Here is a 20,306-nt window from a genome sequence, read left to right on the forward strand (position 1 = left end):
TCTGTTGTACAAAACTGTATATAGAATTACAACAGGACTTCTGTGGTATCACTCTGTGATAGTTCTGTCATACTTCTGTGGTACAGGAAAATATGAAAATTTCATGCAATACCTTAATGGTACTCTGTCGTACCTGTGTGATACTTCTGTTGTACATAACTGTATACAATATCACTCTGTGATAGTTATGTCGTACTTCTGTTGTACATGAAAATTCTAAAATATCCTGCAGTACTTCTATGACAACCCTGCGATACTTCTGTTGTATATGAACATTTTTTAAATTTCCTGCATGCAGTACTCCTATTACTACGCACTTCTATGGAAACCCTGTGATACTTCTGTGGTACATGAACATTTTGACATTTCCTGCAGTACTCGATCATATTAAAGGCACTTCTATGGAAACCCTGTGATACTTCTGTGGTAAATGAAAATTTTGAAATTTCCTGCAGGACTCAATATAGGCACTTCTAAAATTCTATGGCAACCCCAGTGCTATACTTTCAAAATTTCCTGCGGTACTTCTCATGCAGCCACCCCAGAAATATGACTGAAACTGTATCACAGACGCTATGGTGTATTTTCTGTGGTACAGTACATGACAAATTTAGTTTCCTTCAGTACTTGTATGGAAGCCCTGTTTGTACCACAGACTAAATTTTTTTTATTTCCAGTGAGGGATTTATCTTTTTTCTTCAGTTTCAGGAGAGGTCAGTAGCGTATTGAGTCTTATATTTTTAGAAGGCCATATGGCTTAAAAGGGCACCATTCATTTTAAAAAGTACAATTTTTTATATGAAAATTTAATTTTGTGATAGCTAGATTGTGACATATAGGCCCTATTTCAAAATTATATTTCACCCTGTCCCATTGTGTAGGTCTATATCAGTGAGGGGGGGGGGGTTATGCCTACTGAGACTCAGAGGTTTTAAGTTTGATAGCTTCTATTTCTACGAGAAAGGGTACTATACGTACTAGATCAAAACTAGGAGCAAAGCGCGAACTGAAAAATGCGAAAAATTATTGACCCCAAAATGGGCAACTTATATTTTGAGGACTATTGTTCGTTTTCAGGGTTATTTCTTTTTCATGCGCTCTTTTAAATTTCAATTATCATTTTTGTTTTGTTTGTTCGCCACTTATTTTTCATAAAAAAAAACAGGATGAATAATAAAAAAATTGACTACATTTAAAAGGGTACGTGTTGAAATATACAGGACACACCTAACACCCTTAGAGCTTAATGGTTGTGAGGAAGCCGGGTTGAATTTCAAAGAGATATTGTAATGAATAAAAATATAAGCATGAACGTATTATTCTACTTCATCCATCTCTTTCTAACAATACAATAAAATAATTGAAGGGGAGGTCAAGGCTAGAGATAATCAATACATAGAGTAAAATTCACAAAGCAGAATGCTTAAAATTTATTCAAAATCGGATGACAAATAACGAAGTTAAGTTGAATTTTAAGGATTTGCAATATTCCCATGAAACAGTTTTATTTAGGCATGTCTCATGAATATTCATTCGGTGGGCTGATGATGTCATATCCCATGTTCTTTTGTACATTATATGAAATTAGGTTTATTCAACATATTTCTATACCAAGAACTTAAACAATTGGAATGACAACTGATTAACCGCATTAGTTATTTAATGCAGCAACTTTACAATGGAGACACATTATTTACACATGTATTGAAAAAAATAGATAATCATAATTTCATATCTAACATTAAAAAAGGAAAATGGGAATGTCACATCATCAGCCCACCAAATGAATATTCATGACGATGTGCACACTATCTGTTTTCACAAAATATTGATAAACAATTAACATAAGAAAGTTCAGCGTTGAATGTTGATTAAAAAATAAATCTCAGTTAAAATGCTATCTAAGATTTTGTTTTATATGTTTGATAACCAAGTTTTAATGCGATACTGGCCCCTTGAAGTTTTTATTGCGAGAAAATACATTTTTCCAAGTTTCCCATCTATTTTTTTATTTATTTTTTTTTGTAAAAAGGACCTATTTTCTTACAAATATATTTTTACAAATAAAATTACTTCAATATTTGTTCTCCTATTCACAACATTTTTTACAGGTGGAATAGGATAAACTAAAAATTTGATATTTAATTTCCATTTTAAGGCCTATATTTTGCTTTATCTCCCCGGTTTATATCTTTGCAACCTTGCAATATGTTAGCCAGGCTGGTTTATATCTATTTCTTTTTAAATCAAATAAATTTGTATATTTTCAATCTATTTTTATGATGCGAAGCTATATATAGTTTGTAAATATATTTTTTAATTGCAAGAACAATCTTGTATCTCTGTTCACATATGATGGCAGTTTATTTTGCTTCTTTTTTCTAATTTGTATGAAGTTTGTATCTATATATTTTCAAACTATTTTCCATCCTTAAAGTGTCACGACCGATGTCATATTATTTTTTACCTCGTTGGCAAAGTTATTATCTTTTCTTATGTCTCGCTTCAAAATGGTATCTTTATATTTGCTTGTCTTGCTCCTCCACCCTTATCAAAATACCCTGCCGGCACTTGATCTAAGATTATTTTCTTTTACTACTCAGTTGAACCTTATAAAGGGATCTTTCCTTCGATCGCAAGAAAGGATAAAATGTGTGTTTTTGAAAAGAAATAAAATTAAAAATACATAGGATTGGAGCTGTGATTTTCCTCATTGCTTTCTTTGTCATCCTACTTGCATACTAGTAGGCCTATATAACATATTTTCATTAAAATTGTGAGACATGTTTTTAAATCCTATCCTTATATTAAAAAAAAGAATAAAGAGAAAGAAAAAAATTAAAAGACATAGAAAAGAAAAAGAAAGGAAGAAGAAATAAATATTTGAATTTTACTTTATTCAATTACTTTAAGTTAATAATATGATATATATGATGGCGAAAATAGTCAAATTGTCTGGTTGCCAAGTAAAAAGTAAGACCCCCCCCCCCTCCGAGCTCCCCGTACAAACGCACGGACTGTATACGTGTTTCCGGTTCCGCCATTTGAAAAAAAACGTTCGTAACTGCTCAGCTGAACCCGAAGATTGATGAAGAAGGCCGTCAATATTTCAACAAAAACTAACAGAATATGGATCAGATTCGGACAACGACTTCTTAAGACATTCACACAACAGGCTAAACAGTAAGTTAGATCCATTTTTCGTAGTTTGGCGCGGCATGCACTTAAATTTCTTCGACTTTTTAATCATTACCGTACGGCCACTGCACTGCCGTTGTTCCCGATCGCTTAACGAGTGGGGGCTGATCTGCGGTGTGCGCGGCCGGGGACGGCCAACGGCTGGCTAGTAGTATTGATGGCGGCGGTGAGGATGTTTGTATTGTCATGATTGTAGCCAGGTCAGGGGTGGGCGCTAATGCAGTTTCGCACCGGCCGATTACCAGCATACCTCATCACCAATATTTGTTCCCAAATGTCATGACAAGTCTCTCAGTCACATTTTGAAGTCAATATATCCACCACTTTTCAAAATATTGTGATCGGGAATGGCTGTAGCCATAGGCCTAGCCAGGCGGCTTCTAGAGAGTGAAAATCATTTACTAACGTAAGGTCACTCTCATATGAAGCCAGGGATCCTTTCTCATATACCCACACAGAGGAAGCCAAAACTTGAAACTTTCACCCCCGAGATTTCTACTTTCCTTCTAAAAGATCTAACGTTAGACCTAAATCATGTATGGGATAAAACTTAATTTCCAACATTTCTACGCTCTCGTCGTTATTTTTGAAGAAGAAATTCATTCAAAAAAAAATGATAAAAATATCATGATTAGACGGAAGAGACTTGCCCGATGCTTACGCCGCCATCTTGTTTTCTATTGTTCTTCGCCAACGTTACAGACGCGAACTTCGAGACCATGAACTCGATCTGATATTCTGAGTGACAGAGGTGGGATTTTATGGGGGTGGGGAATATAAAATTCATGCAACATCTTGATTTTTAAAAAGAATTAAAACTAATATTCTTACTTTACACAAAGTTTCATTTAGTTCCATGCTTTTATCAGTCTCAAAATTGGTGATTTAGAGCCAACATGAAGTTCCTCACACATATTTATAATTCGCTGCCGATTTCAAAACATTGCATGCGGATGCAATATGCGCGAGATACCGGGTCTGGTCTGACCCGACCGACCTCACACGCATGCGATGTATTGAATATTGATACGTGTGAGAAACTTCATGTTGGCTCTAAATCATCAATTTTGAGACGGATAGAGGCATGGAGAAGAACTGAAACTTTGTGTGCAGGAAGAATATTAGTTTAAATTTTTTTAAAGAGCGTGATGTTGCATGAATTTTATATCCCCCCCCATAAAATCCCACTTTTTGTCACTCAGAATATCAGATCCAGTTCACGGTTTCAAAGTTTGGGTAGGTGGAGCGTAGTGTAGCAATAGTGAAGTGGAGTGGAGCCTGCACAAACTTCACTCGAGGTAGGCAATCCCACAAATTTAAAAGAGGTTTCTATAAAATCAAGTCCGGCCTTCTATGAACATGACAAACTTATGAAAAGATGTGAAGTCAATTCACCCTAAATATCATCAATATCCCTCAAATAGCTTCATTTAAGCACTAATTTCTCTTCCGGTTGATAAAATATGGATCCGTCTTTAATTTCCAAAATTGTTCGTCTAATTAGCTAAAGGACGCATGTTTTATCTACATATTAAAGACACTACATAGAAAAGACTAGGCACAAAGACTATTATACATGTAAATCGATGCAAAGCATTACGCGATGTCGGCAAAGTGTCCAATCTTCTTATTGTAAAGACTTTAGCGACAATAACAGACTGTGAGTAAGGTTAAAATGCTCCTCTACTTTTAATGTTTTCATTAGTGCTGTTGTCGGGAACAAAAATCCATGTCGACATGTCGCTTAAAAATTAATCCCGACATCGACAATGTCGACATGAAAAAGGGACCGTAATTTAGCCTGGGCTCCCTAACATAAAAAACAGCATTCGATCGTGGAACAACACTCTCAATCAAATATATTCACCTTGACACGAGTGATATCCCCACACTAGATCTATATAATACAGGCTCAGTTCGGGAATTGAGCTTCCAAAATCACCGATTTAATCCACATTTTTTTTCTGGAGAATCAAGTTTTTGTACCAGGATCCGGTCTCGAAAGCATTGCTCAATAACACTCGTAGCCAATTTGAGAATCACCAATTACAACAGTGATCATTGCGTAGTGTACGCTGGTACCATGTGCTGCAAACGCAAGCTCCTCAATTTGACAATGAAAAATAATGAAAATCGACCGATAATTTCAGTATCACTTCCGCGGCGATCCGTGCAACGATCTCCAAACGAATGAAGGGAAGTTTTCTGTGACTTCGTGATATGAAGTAAGCGCTCAATTGCGGCGGTCACAACTTTGACAAAAACACGTGTTCGCTGCTGCTCACGTTTATGTGAAAAGTAATGCATTGAGGAGCAACGTATTATCAAGCACGGTGAATAGCGCGGGATGGGTACATATTTCCGTGGATGGGTACGGTGAATGCTACTCTCGCAATAGCGGGATATCGAGGGCGGCTCGATCGGGCAGGCCGGCCCTGCACTGACGTATTTCTACTGCCGCACAGCTCGCAGGTATTCTTTTTTCATTTAATGCGCTGCTAAGCTGAATAAACCTTTTAATCGCGCCAATTACTGTGGATAAATGCTTCTAACTTTTCAGCTAATCTTTACACTCGTGATTGTAGGCTAGACCCCTTTTTATTTTATGTTTACATGTCGATGTGGGTGCGTGCATGTCGACATGTCGGAATTTTGAAAATCCTTTGTATGTCGACATCAATGTCGATATGAGGCCTATCGACAACAGCACTAGTTTTCATTGATTTTATGTTGAATATTATTAAAGAATATGACTCTTTGCACCTGAATTGTAACACTGAAATATGGAAATGAAGAAGTTTTATCATGTATTTTTATTACATCATGTATTTGTATTAATCTGCAAATAAAATTTTACTATGTCACTCAAATTCATTTCATTTCATTAAAGATTCAAAGAGGGATCTCTGGATGATCGAGCAGCAAGTCCAGCATTATGTGGGAAAGATACTACAGGTGTACACAGAAAAGGCCATGTTCTTGTACAAGACACGGTTGGAGTTCATAAAAGGTGATTATATAGGCATTCACTTCAGTAGATATTATAATTGCAAAATTAAGCAGATTGTATTCATGCAGTGGCATACAGTGTAATCCTTGTTAGAAGATGTAGATTTATTCTTCATTTTTTTATTAAAGAGTTTCAATATGTGCTTATGACAATTTGTTTGCATTATAAATTGTTTGTCACTCTTCGGCGTAGTTTGCTTTTATAAGCAAGAATATGCTAAGAGAGATAGCCGCAAGGACCTCATGATCCGATAGGTATGTACTTGTGAAAAGAGATCTAGATGGTGGCAAAACACCTTATTTCTTGTATTTTTATGTTGTTCATGTTATCGTAATGGTACGTGTGTTTTTTTTCTACAGATTAAGCTGCCTCGTGCTATACAGACGTGGATAAAAACAAGCTGTCCAATGAATGGTGACTACTCAAGAGGAGCCAGAAAGTCAACTAAGGCCAGGGTATTTTGGGAGTTGATATGGCCGGGGAAGGGGGAGGGGGGGGGGGGGTTTCCAGGGCCCCCCCCCCCTTCCTTGAGATCTTGACCGCACAATCGCGTCTAACATTGGCACATGGGTTGTCTAGGGCATAATTTACAAAATTAAATTGTAAATTATTTCACGCAAATTGTTATTAAGTGATAATACTAATTTATGCGTAATTAGAATACAAAATCATACTTCATGACTTTGTACACAAAATCACGTTTTTGAGCAATTTTTGGTATGACATGTACAAACATAATGTCACGTTATTACAGAACCACGTACCGGGTGACACAAGATTGGTCTCAAAAGATGCACAAGACTAGAAAGAGGCATGTTTTAAAAAAATTGTGCGACAGCATGGTCGCAAAATTTTTGGAAGGGGGGGGGTCAAATTGGTCCAATTTAACTAAGGGTTAATAACTGGGAGGCTGTTAGCTGCCTTTTTACTTTCAAGTCTTGCACATCTTTTGAGACCAAATTTGTGATGCCTGGGTACGCTGTTCCGAAATTTCGCAACATTTTTATGTATTAATCCAACACAAATACTGTTTCTTGCTAAAAATTCACAATTAGTATACCAGTAATATACATTTATCAAGATTAAAGTCAAATTATTTAATTACATTTATAATCATAAAAGCTTTGATAAAGTATAAAAAAAACCAAAGAGTTGTATGTAGGCCTGGGATTTTCGGGTTTTTTCTCTTCGGGTACCCGTGGTAATTTTCGGGTGGGTACCCGAAAATCATGTCACTTGAAATATGACTGGTGGAAAAACCCCATAGGTGACGTCATCAAGCCAATGCGATGCAAGCCAATTTATGAATGAAAATATAGTAAGCATGCGCATTGCAAGCCTCCCTTGCCCCACGCAGTATTCCATCGAAACAAGTTTCAATACTCTGTCACCTCGTACCAAAATCGACCTAGAATTCCACTTTCCTATATATCATATGAATTATAAAAGGTTTTCTCACCGATACTGCACAGGTAAGCAAATTTTTATTACTTCTTGCTTTTCCGTCAAAATCTTACGAAGAAGCGTCGATATTACATCGTGTTCGTGAGTTTGTATCGCTACGTGAACAAATTAGTCAATTGATTTCCAGGTTTCGGAGCGTCAAATGCGCCAGCCAATCACGATCGTGTTCCCATTTTCGGTTTATGATGAACTAAAAATGGTAACAAGAACGTGATTGGCTGGTGCTTCGTAGGTCGATTTTGGTATGAGGTGACAGAGTATTGCAGACTTGTTTTGACGTAATACTGCGTGGGGCTGAGGCTTGCAATGCGCATGCTTACTATATTTTCATTCATAAATTGGTTTGCGTCGCAGTGGCTGGATGACGTCACTGCGCTGCAAAAGAAACATGGCGATGATTGAACGATCTCGGTCAAAGCATCATCACTTGAAAACTTGTATATTTATGGATATTTAGAGGGTAATTGGTGAAATTCAAAATGAGGCTTGTGTACTTTTGTGATGAGTTACAATCATGTCTTACACTACGCAATACAAATCAAATACATGTACATTATACTGGTGAGCAATTTTCGGGTATAGGGTATTGATTTTTATACTCGGGTACCCGGGTTTTAGTCCCAGCCCTAGTTGTATGAAAATTTTCAAAAATAATGAAAGGTAAAAGAAAACAAGATTACAATGTCCATTGCAAGGGGGCTAGTCTAGCTATTCAGGATAATTGGGATTTTATTCAGTTTTTAATTGACATAACATTATGACAAGATCCCTCCATTTAGTGTATAAACAGCACATGGCCATGATTGAAATTCATATAACATTAAAGTATGCAAACCAGGCAGCTACATGTACATGTAGGACTCACTGCTTGTCAATTCTATTGTCTGCCAGGGTCAAGTGACATACAGTGCACATGTATAACGTGTGTGAAAGTACATAAGAAAATCAGCTTTTTATTTTTGTACTGTAACATTGGGTGAACTGGTGATCACTTTGGATATGATGCTCTTCATATTGGTTTATTTTATGTATATGAATTTTTGGATAATCATTAAGAATTAAAGCCATTTACTTAATATATGGAAGCATAAGCCCATCAAAGAACAGAATTATGTCATGTACAGCTAATTCATTTTGCGTGATATTACAATTGTAATTGTTTACTTGAGCAAGTAATTTGAATTGCTGCATGACCTAAACAATGACATGTTCCAATTCGAATAGTAACATGACCTAAAGAAGAGTTACTCCACGTCGATTGAGAGTGCTTATGTTAAATAATTGATGTTGCTACTTCAAATAATTGAGGTCAATCAAATTGGTCATAATTATTCAAGTCAATTTTGAGCTATATGTCATAATTAATTAGGTCATATACTAATTGAAATTACTAAATGACTCGAGTAGGTATGAATTCACGTTGCCACATGACCTTAATTATTTTATGTAGCAACATCAAGTATTGAACGTCATTTAGTTATCAATTATGACATGTAGCAAATCAAATTACATGCCGCAATTTCGTGTTTATGATGGGCTCATGCTTACATTCATATATAACCCTTCAATACGTAGTTGGAGCAATTCTTAGACAAGAAGACTGTGTAAAATGATATGCCTATTCAATGTCAAAAAGGTTAATGTCTCAATAGATTTGATCTACGTTTTGGCAAAGTAATCTTATGTTCATATTTTTTCTAACCTATGGTGAACGTTCTAAATCATGTGAAATTCATTCAAAAATATCTTTCAGTATTTATGGACTTAAGTGAATTCTGAGCAAAATGAAGTGATTATGATTACGTTCATGTACTTTAAGTTTATACTGGTGATCAACACATCATAATTTCATCCCTTACTGTATGTGCACCATGCATTATCTGTACATGCAGAAGTGGTTATCCATTGTTTCATAACATGGTTGAGTAAAGGATGTTCTGCTTTTAGTATTAAGCCAATCGGGTGTTGACAAGAAGGGGAAAATGCAATTGCTCAGCTATTACAGGTTTTTTTGCAACCATAATACTGGTTAAGCCTTGGTTACATTCGCCAGCTCGTGGCCTTACGTCGAGTCAAAATTAGCAGTCTTAATCATCCTTGTACCAGCTACTACCAGCTACACGTGGGTGGTTTGTACAGGAATACCTAAAACTGCTGATTTTGTCTCGCCGTAAGGCAACCGGTCAAGGACTGTGACCAAGGTATTAATAATAATCGCTTATTGTTGTGTTAGAGGGAAGGATTCTGGGTCGAATCTAGCTTTCTTTATGTGATCTCAAAATGGCAGCAATGTATGAATAGTGAAAGTAGTTCATGTGGCATCTCAATGTTGGTGGATATAAATCTTTGTACATGTATTATCCTAAAGATGAAATGTTACTGCATTATTCTAGCAGTCATTTATGATATCAAAGATGTTCTATACTGTGCATAGTACAACTCATAACATAATAAAGGTATGTGAATATGCTTTTAACGTCTTTGCAAATTTGTGGGTTTTTTCACCCCTCTTTTCATTAGTCAAGATGTCAAAGTTGTTGTGCTGGATCACTGGAAATTCTTACAAACTACTACGTCTAACAAACCAGTGCAGGACGGTGTCGTGAGAAAATCGCACAGACTACTACAGGACAATACCATAGGATTGTCACGGGAAATCAACAAGAATACCCCTGCAGGATTACCACAGTAAAGTATCACAAGAAGGCTGCAGGATGAGACCAATAATGCCACAGAAGATATCAAAGAACAGTATCACAGGAATACCGCAGGAATTGTCCTGCGGTAAGGTCTCTTGGTATTCCTGCAGTACTGTCCTGTAGTACTTTCCTGTGATACTGGTCTGCAGAATTCCTAAAGTACTGTCCTGTCATACTGTCCTGTGATACTATTTATCACCACAGGATAGTATCACAGGACAGTACTACAGGAATACCAGACCAGTATCACAGGACAGTACTACAGGAATACCAGACCAGTATCACAGGACAGTACTACAGGAATACCAGACCAGTATCACAGGACAGTACTACAGGACACAGTACCAGAAGCCTGCGGTACTCCTGTAGTACTGTCCTGCGATACTGTTCTGTAGTACTTCCCTGTGATACTGGTCTGCGGTATTCCTGTAGTACTGTCCTGTCATACTGTCCTGTCATACTATCCTGTCATACTGTCCTGTCATACTATCATGTGATACTATCCTGTGATACTATCCTGTGATACTGTCCTGTAGTACTAGTAGTAGTGTGGTAGTGGTTGTAGCGGTTGTAGCGGTTGTGGTGATCGTGTCCTGTCATACTTCCTGCCATACTTATGCGGTTATTACCACAGGAAGTATCACAGGACACGGACCTGTTGTACTCCTGTTGTACATTTCTGTAGTACCGTCCCAAATTACGTGCACGTAATTCCTGCAGTACTTTCCTGCGATACTTCCTGCAGTACATATCACAGAGTACTACAGGAATTTTTTGTAAGGGATAACCTGAGATCCTAAGCAATGCATGACCTATGCTGGGAATCCAAAGATAGTTTACCATTAAATCCTCTCGATGGCATTTAACCATGTCAACCTTCGTTACGGAAGTTAAAATCAAGTTACAAATTGCAATACTTATTTTGTTAGCTTAAGAACATCCATATTCTCTTGGCTTGCTTCGCGAACGAAGATTTATAAAGGCAGTCCACGTCGACTGCAGGCACGCATGTGACTCACAAGGCCGATACGTGATAGACAGGCCCGGCCACAGCGGCCGCAGTCAAAAGTCACGTTTGGTGTGGCTGCTGAGGCTTCGCGATTCTTTCTGCGGCGACGTTTCTCCCTCAGGTGATCTTTTCGGGATTCCTCGAAAGAAGAGGCAGCCTGATGGACTATATGTCGCCAGCTAGCACGGTCAGCAGCCAGAGTAGACCACTGGCAATGATCGATATGGCATGTACCGAGGGACTTCTTCAGGATGTCCTTGAAGCGTTTCTTTGGAGCCCCTCTGTCACGATTGCCAGTAGAAAGTTCGCCGTACAGGGCTATCTTGGGCAGGCGATGGTCTTCCATTCTTGAGATGTGTCCTGCCCAACGGAGCTGAGTCTTCAGCAGCAGCAGCTGAACATCCATATTAATGTATTGGTATAACATTTTTCATTTATTTATTGAAGATGAATGTGGAACGCATTGCTTAATTTTCCCATCCCCCCCCCCATTTTTTTTAAATGTTAAAAACAGAACAGGAAAAGGACAACTGTCATTTTTGTTGTCGTTCTTGTTCACAGTTGGAATGAGAAAACCGAATAATCGGGCCACAAAATTGTAGTTCATCTTAAAAGTTTCTGGCCCTAAGTAATCATAAGCAAGATCCTAAGCAATGCATGACCAATTCTGGTAATCCCAGGATACTTTACCATCAAATCCTCAAGTGACATTTACCCTTATCAATCTTCGTTACGGAAGTTAAATTAAGTTACAAATTGTAGTATTTATTTGTTAGCTTAGGAAAATCCATATTTAGGTATTCGTATAACCTTTTTCAATAAATAAAGATAAATGTGGAACGCATAGCTTAATTTGCTACCCCTCCCCCAAAAAAGAAAATGTGAAAAACATAACAGGAAACGGAAACTGTAATTTTATTGTCGTTCTTGTTCAAAGTTGGAATGAGAAAACTGAATAACCGGGCCACAGAATTGCAGTTCATCTATAATTTTCTGGCAATAAACAAAATATAGCAATCGCAGTCCCGTAACCAGGATGAGTTCTCTGGGTTACGAGGAATCCCGCCGCTTGCCAAAAGCCAAAATAAAGATAGAAAAAAAAGAAGAAAAAACATTAAAAAAAGGACATGGGGAAATGAATAATAAAAAAGTAAGGTGAATGAAACAAAAGGCTAAAAATTCACAAATACATAAATTATTAACGGAATCTATATGATCTAATCGCGATTTATTTTTATTATTTTGTTTCATCGAGATACACAATTACGCATCCTGTTCGTGATTTAAAAAAATGACGAATAGCCAAAATGTTTGATTATCGAAGTACGTATTTTATTTATAAATTCCAACAAACCGTGAGTGTTTAAAATACCCCTTTCCATGTTTTCATGTCAGTAGGCTTATATCGATTATTTCAACGCTTTTCATGCGCAGTAAAGGGGTCAACCAGGCTGAAAATATGATCTGAACAGATAATAATCAGACAAACAAAATACTGCAAAATCGAAAATCAAAATCGAACAAGGAATAACGAAGTTATGGCATTTTAAAGATTTGCATTATTTTAGTGACACAGTTTGGTCTATGCATATCTTCATGAATATTAAGAGTTGATTGATGGTGTACATACATGTACGTGTAATCCCCACTTGTTCTTATGTATCATATTGCATGAAATTATTTTTTATTCAATTTATATCCTCTTTATTTGAAAGTGTGCTTAAATGTCTGGTTTTCATATTGGAATGACACATATTTTCAGCTCGCGCTTCGCACACACTGCGCATTATTTCCTTAGCAAGACATCCATCCTTTTTATGATTACAAAAAGTTAGTAGAATGTCCCGTCTTGGGGACTAAACCTCAAAAAGCGCGCGTTTTACCTTTGCAATAATTGTTTATTGGATATATCTTGTTCTCAAATTAAAACGTCAAAAAATTATTGTTTTCAGATCCAAAAAAAATCAGTCGTGTCAATAGAGATACCCATTATTGTAATTGGTACAAAGAGTGTTTAGAATGTCAAGCTTTCAGTCAGAATACGAAAAAAATCAGCTAGCACTTTGAACTCGCATTAATAGTTTATTCAGATAACATCCTGATCATTTTTACAAAAAATGCTAGAATTTCAAGTTTTCAGGTTAAACTATACACAAGTTTTAGCTCGCGCTTTGCGCTCACATTTTTGATCGATGATACATTAATCCTCCTCATGAGTCATTGCAAACAGTTTTTCTTTCTCTTTAAGCTTATTTTTTCTCCTTCCCATCCTCTACACCATTTCTGCCGACTTCAGCATTAGACAAAGCCATGTCACCTGTTCTGGAACTAGAATCGTACTGTCAATCTCAGCAAAGTACAGCAGAGAAGTGTATTAACTTCCGTAACAGTAATTGTTACGGAAGTTAATGCGCTTTATATAGCAAAGGAAGTTAGAAATTTTAAGTTCTAAAGAAGATGCCAATATTCAAAATTTGTAGTATGAATCATTTAAAATTCCAAAAACATTAAATATCATATTTAATTCTCGGGAAATTGTTTTCGCTGGCAATTTTCCCTCTTTTCAAAGTGATGTTGAAAATAAGGTGTGTAATAATAATTTGACAATGATGAATAGCTATGATTTTTATGGGTACCTAGGTGGAGGGTACCTTATATGATTTATATCTGTATGATCCAGAGTGATTAAGTAAAGCACAAATTTGTAGCATATTCAAGAAAAAAAGTTACGGAAGTTAATGCGTTACGGAAGTTAATGTCTTTATGCTTTATGGTCCAACGTGGTCCTTATTTAGCAGCCCTAACTTTGAAAATTGTATTTATCATGAAAGGTGTCTCTTATCCTATATAATACTGAATCCCTAACAGAACTGCCAAAGTGCATATTTTCTTAAGGTGCGTTACGGATGTTAAAGCTGTATAGTCATACATTTCATTTTTTAAGAATAGTCCTTTATTTCCGTGTAATACAGGAAACACATATGATTATTCCCTATCAATTATTTATTGATGAATATCACTCTACTTGCAGACACATTATCACATAATATCATTCAGTTTGAAAGGGAGAAAAAACTTGTGGCAGTCTTCGTTACGGAGGTTAAAATGAATTTGGGACAAAGTTAAAAGTGAAATTAATCACAAACGGATCATTAAGTACTAGGATAAGCGCAGTATGTCAGACGTTTACACCAAGCTGCCCTCACCAGACATTAATGTAGGTAAGAAATACAGACTACTTAAGAAAGAGAATGATAGTAAAATCTAAAACTGACCCGAGACAGCGTCGATTCTAACAAAAAGCAAAAATAAAAGGCTTTTGTAAAAAAATTAGAGCTTTATTAGTCACTGGTTGCATATGCTTTGTGGAGCTAGTCTATTATTGTCCTTTTCTTGATAATATTTTTGTAGAAAATGTTCAGGGTTGTGAAGCTAGCGGCCATAAGATAGTCGAGACACGGTTTTTGTGAATTGTAACATTTTTTTGAGAATGACCCTATAAAATGTTTTGAGAATTTATGGAGTTTTTTTTCAACAATTTTTTTTCAATTTGCATACAATAGATAAACCCAGTTAAATACATTTATGCTCTTTTCTCTTAGATCTTGAAAGTGAGAACACCGTTTGACTGAGATGAAAATATTCACTGCGCAAATATTCACTGCTGAATATTTTTTTACAATCAAATATCAGGTTTAAATTGACATATTTCTTACAAACGAGAAAATCTAAAATGATCATTGTAACACATCAGGTATATTTACATGCACTTTGCATATTTTCCTATTTGATCAGTGAGCATCGATTTAAATTTATTTATGATATACTTTGTTACATATATGTCTATATTGAAATATTCTCCGTAGTACTATAAGTTATTTTTACCTTGTTATTGATGATTTTGTTTGAAATGTAAACTTTTGCAATTCGGCTTTTGCCGCAAAGAAAGTATTTTTGATAAACCATTTTGAATTGAATTGAATTGAATTGAATTGTGTTGTGTGTGTTTTTTGTATATATTGCCATTGTTATCACAGATTCTAACTCAATCTCCTTTTTTCTAATATGTGGTGCTGTATTTCTATTCAGTACCATCGGCATTCTTGCTTCGCTTGTTTATTTCATTCTCACAGAGAAGTTAGTGCAATATTCTTATTATTCAGATTACCTTTCAACCTTAATACCCCTTTCATAAACCCAATTATGCGGCTAATAGCAGCATAATTTGACTTTATGAACGCATTTCCAAAGTAATGCGGATAATTGCCATGGTGCGGTCACAAGGTCACCCTTTTCCAACACAACCGCATCGGAGGGGGTGTGTACGGTTGCCATGACGATTATCCGCCTTTTTCAGGACGGGCGCTCGTAAAAATAGTGCGGATTATTTTCGCAGTTTGTGAACGCAATTTTTATTGAATTATCCGCATTACTCTTAGGCGGCTAATTGGAGGATGGGTTTATGAAAGGGGTATTAGCTACCTGCAAGCACTATAGGAAAATTGTGAAGCGAATGTTGATCGCACTTACTTAGTAAAATTTGTGAACGCAAAGCGCGAGCTGACATTTTTGTAATATGAATTTAGAACTTTTCTTGTAATCATGAAGAGTATGTGTATTACTAAATAAAGCGAAGATAATTAATATTCGAATCGCGAGCAGAATAATTTGTGCAAATTGACTAGACTTGAAAAATTAATATTTAAGGGCAATTAATATCCTCTTGAACATGTTAAACAAATTAATATCTCGCTCAAGTCAATGCGAGCGCGAAGCGTGAGCAACGTTTTTTACAATATGACTTCAACTCAGTAATCGAACTTATTTTGTTAAAGTTACAAACTGATTTTTTTTAAAGTGCTCTGTATAAATTGTCACTTTTATGGTCTGAATATCACTATTTTCTACTCGCGCTGTGTAAAATTGTATTTGTTAGGTAAGCCTACCTATATCATTTTAGGAAGGAATAGGAAGGTATTCATAATTTTCATAATGACAAAATGTCCTTATAGAATGTCACGGTCCCATGTCAAAACTCAGAGTAATAATAATGAACAATATCAGTTTTTCATTAAGTGCGATCAATATCCACCTCGCAAATTACCTACAAAGTACTTGAAACAGAGAACTTAAATTGACCCATTTCAGATCAGATTTTCAAATATTTCTGCTCGCGTTTCGCGCCGCATTATTCACGTTATTAATCTAAAAAGGTCCCCAATTAACTCATCCTTTTCATGGTTTACAAAACATAAATAATGTGTCCCGTTCCCGTCCCCTCCCCACTCAGTGTTATTTAGGGTACGCCTATGCTCGTTCCCTCCCTTTGAAAGCACCCCCCTATCGAAGGTCTGCCAAAATTTCTGAACAACCCTTTCGAGGGCTTTTCGCAGGATTTTTTGCCTTAGAGACCCCCCTAAATCCGGAACACAGCTCAATGTACCCCCTATCTCAGGTGAGCTCTCATTCAAACAAAAGGTCCGTACTTTACTTTTCAAAATGAAATAATCCTGAATTCAGGATTATTCAGGCTCATTAGAATAAGCTTTCAAAACTAGCCGAAATTTCAGAAATTTGATCCCGGGATTTTATCAATTTTTCAATGTTATTCAAAATATTTTATAACCCCCTTTTAAAATTTCTCAGAAGTCAAAAGACAGAGATAAAAAACACCCCCTTCTTAAAGAAATGTCCGGGTGAAAATACAAATGCACCCCCCCCCTTTTTTTTTTTTTACAATTCGCGGGCCTGACTTGTCCCGCGAAAAAGTATCCCTTTACATTTTGGGAACACGCATGAACGCGGATTGAGGGGGCCGGGGTCCCGTTTTAGTCTAAATCTCGTTTTTTTTTTACGCTCGCGCTTCGCCCTCGCATCAATTGTTCAGTGATATACATATCCTGTTCACGTTTACAAAAAAGCCTAGAATTTCTCTTCTTTAGGTAGAAATGTACTTCTATTGATTGGTGAAACATTCAACGCATTCATGGCTAACTGCAAGACGTCCTTGACAGGTGTATGTTTCCTTTTCGATCAGATCAAAACGAATATTTACAATTTCTGTTTACGCTTCGCAGTAATTATTTAGTTGCATACACGATTTGTTCAGGTTCACAAACATTGCCCAGAATGTTCAAATTTTAGGATAAAATACATAAAATTTCACAAACAAAATAAGCTCGCGCTTTGAGCTCGAACTATTTATATAAGGCTTATGAGATTATTAAATATTTATGTTGATTTATAGGAATCAAGCGAATTGACTACCCCTTCGAATAAACATACACAAATCAACTTCGAGCGGCCGATTGGGGAAAATATGACTGAACTCCCCCCCCCCCATATCAGCGAAGTGGATCCGCCCGCCCCTGTATCCAACAATCATTTGTAAACATGCCTCTATAAAGGAGCTATATACAGTTCTTTACTTGTTTTTCTGCTCAGGCTCATTAGAAAGGTGCAAATTGGAAACTTGAAACTGATCATGCATCCAGTGCCATTTGGCCAGGGTATACATGTTATGGGTGAACATTTTTTTTTCGTAGCAATCATGGTACAAGAACGATTTATCAGTATAGTTTATGGCAATGTTCAGTCAATATCGAATTGGAATGAATGTATCAGGCAAGCTCGCCAATTATAGTAAAAAGATTCAATTTTACGTTGTGAGGAAAGTTCGAAAATGGTCACTCGTTTTGTGTTAGATGTCAAGTAAGATTTGTTATTTATTGGAACGTGGAAAATGAACGTGGAACAATAAAAATGTATCATTTTGGATTTTGAAATAAAAATTGGTGGAAATAGCAAAACAGACAGGCCCATATTTATAATGGCAATTTTCGTACATTTAGCTCTATATTGTGCAAGACTCTCTTACACTGGGTAATTGAAACAGAATATATGATAAATGACTACGAATTAATGAATAAATGCATACAATTATTAAAGTAATAAATGAAAATGTATGTCCATGAGCAATTTTCAAAATATACCTGGGACGCCCCCAGCCTGGATCCGCAAATTTACATGTGGAAAGAAAAATTATGGGAAAACTGGCGTATACTGTATTCTCGACCGCTGCTCTTTCTCACATTCATAAAATATGTTGTGAATAAGTTTTGACTTTATAAAATAATAAAGTCAGAGATCTTTTCATTACAAGAGATTCGTGCTTTGTTTCGTTGACAAACAAAAATTACACGTTTTATCATGCAGCCGAAGGCCAAATACTTGCTCAGTATTAGTCCACCTTCTGCGATTGGTGAGGTACGTGGGGGGGGGGGCCTGGGGGAGGGATAAGCCATGCAGTTGAACAAATAGGCCTATTCACAAGAAAGTGTGTTATTTTTTAATGAAGAAATAATATAATTTCAATGCACTATGAATTATGATTTAGGCCGATATCGCAACATGTTTGTTTTAGGTTCTTTGCTTTTCTCTCACTCATAACAGTCCGATTGACAATTATATATATCCGGATATTATAATGAGGGACGTGTATATAGTTTGTTTGTTTGTCATGTAAACGTTTGTCAAGTTAGAAACGAAAAATTGCAATAAAGTTTGTCAGACTAAACAAATTCCCATGACCCTCAGTTCTTTCTTTCTTTATATAATTTCTTTCTTTCATTGCATTTTTTCCCTTCCCGTTCTCAATTTCACCTCCTTGTGCTTATAATGACTTAAAAATCAGTGCTTGGCTTTTTTTTGCACATCGCCCACAGTTCAATGTTTAATAAAGGTAAAACAAAATGTTGATTTGAATCAATAGAAAAAAATCCAACAAGCATAATTTGAAAAATTTCATCAAAACCGGATGTAAAATGAGAAAATCAGTATGGCATTTCCAAATCTCCTATATTTCTCATATGCACAACGCAGTGTTTTGCAAATGAGAGTTGATGACGTCCCTCGATCACCATTTCTTTTGCTTTTTATTGTTTGAATTATATTTCAATTTTAGAGATTTGAAAATAAGGACCATCTTGACTGAACCGTAGAAATAATCCACAGCGGTTATTCCTCATATTCAGGAAAAAAATAAAAATATAGGGAATTATGATCGAGGCCCTAATATCGACGTTACACCCGACCCACATTATTATTATCATTTTTTTGGGAGGCCTATTTAGTAAGTCAGATAGTGGTTATTTGAAATGGCCATCCAATTATGGAAAAATATACGATCAAACTGAATAACATTATTTACATAACTAATTAATTCAATAATTGATAACAAAAAAATTATGTTCATTACTTATTTCATAGGATTGCAAGTTTTCTGAAACTGTCTATCACTCACGCCTTAACCCACACCCACCCTAAAATACATCCTCCACGCACTCATTTGCCTGAACACACGCAAACATATTATACACACATCCAACACAAATTACGTACACCACCCTTTATCCGCGCCCACACACGCACACACACACCCACACACACCTCACTGGCAAACATCCCACGCACACCCACACTCTCTCTGTCTATACCTACACACACGCGCACTCACACACATCCATACATAACAAATACATAATAATGTAGGATTTGCTCAAGGTGCTCCTATGTTACCCCTGCTAAGCTAGTTTACCGATTCTGGTGCGCACAGCTTGTTGAGGAAATACTTCCTGCCGGTACCCATTTACCTCACCGGGCTCGAGTGCAGCACAGTGCGGATTAATTTCTTGCTGAAGAAAACACGCCAAGGCTAGGATTCGAACCCACGACCCTCTTTTTGAAAGTCGAGAGTCAGAACCACTAGACCACGATGCACCCACCGATGTACATCCATAACCATGTACATAAAATTTAAAATGGCATAAATCATGAAAATAGAATTCTGTATATATTATATACAAGTACAAAAGTAATTTTAAAGTAAAAAAGCAAAAGGCAATTGCATTGTATGATATCTACACTG

The 20,306-nt window shown here is 36.4% G+C and overlaps 1 long non-coding RNA gene across 1 annotated transcript; it reads left to right on the plus strand.

Moving 5' to 3' along the window:
• Nucleotides 1-3,052: 3,052 nt before the first annotated feature.
• On the plus strand, nt 3,053-10,148 carry LOC129283121 (uncharacterized). Its single transcript, XR_008586651.2, has 3 exons — nt 3,053-3,183; nt 6,089-6,208; nt 6,568-10,148. It is a non-coding gene; the product is annotated as an uncharacterized LOC129283121 (long non-coding RNA).
• The last annotated feature ends 10,158 nt before the right edge of the window (nt 10,149-20,306 follow it).

This window comes from Lytechinus pictus, chromosome 13, assembly GCF_037042905.1.
Source record: "Lytechinus pictus isolate F3 Inbred chromosome 13, Lp3.0, whole genome shotgun sequence".
Classification (NCBI taxonomy): Eukaryota; Metazoa; Echinodermata; class Echinoidea; order Temnopleuroida; family Toxopneustidae; genus Lytechinus; species Lytechinus pictus.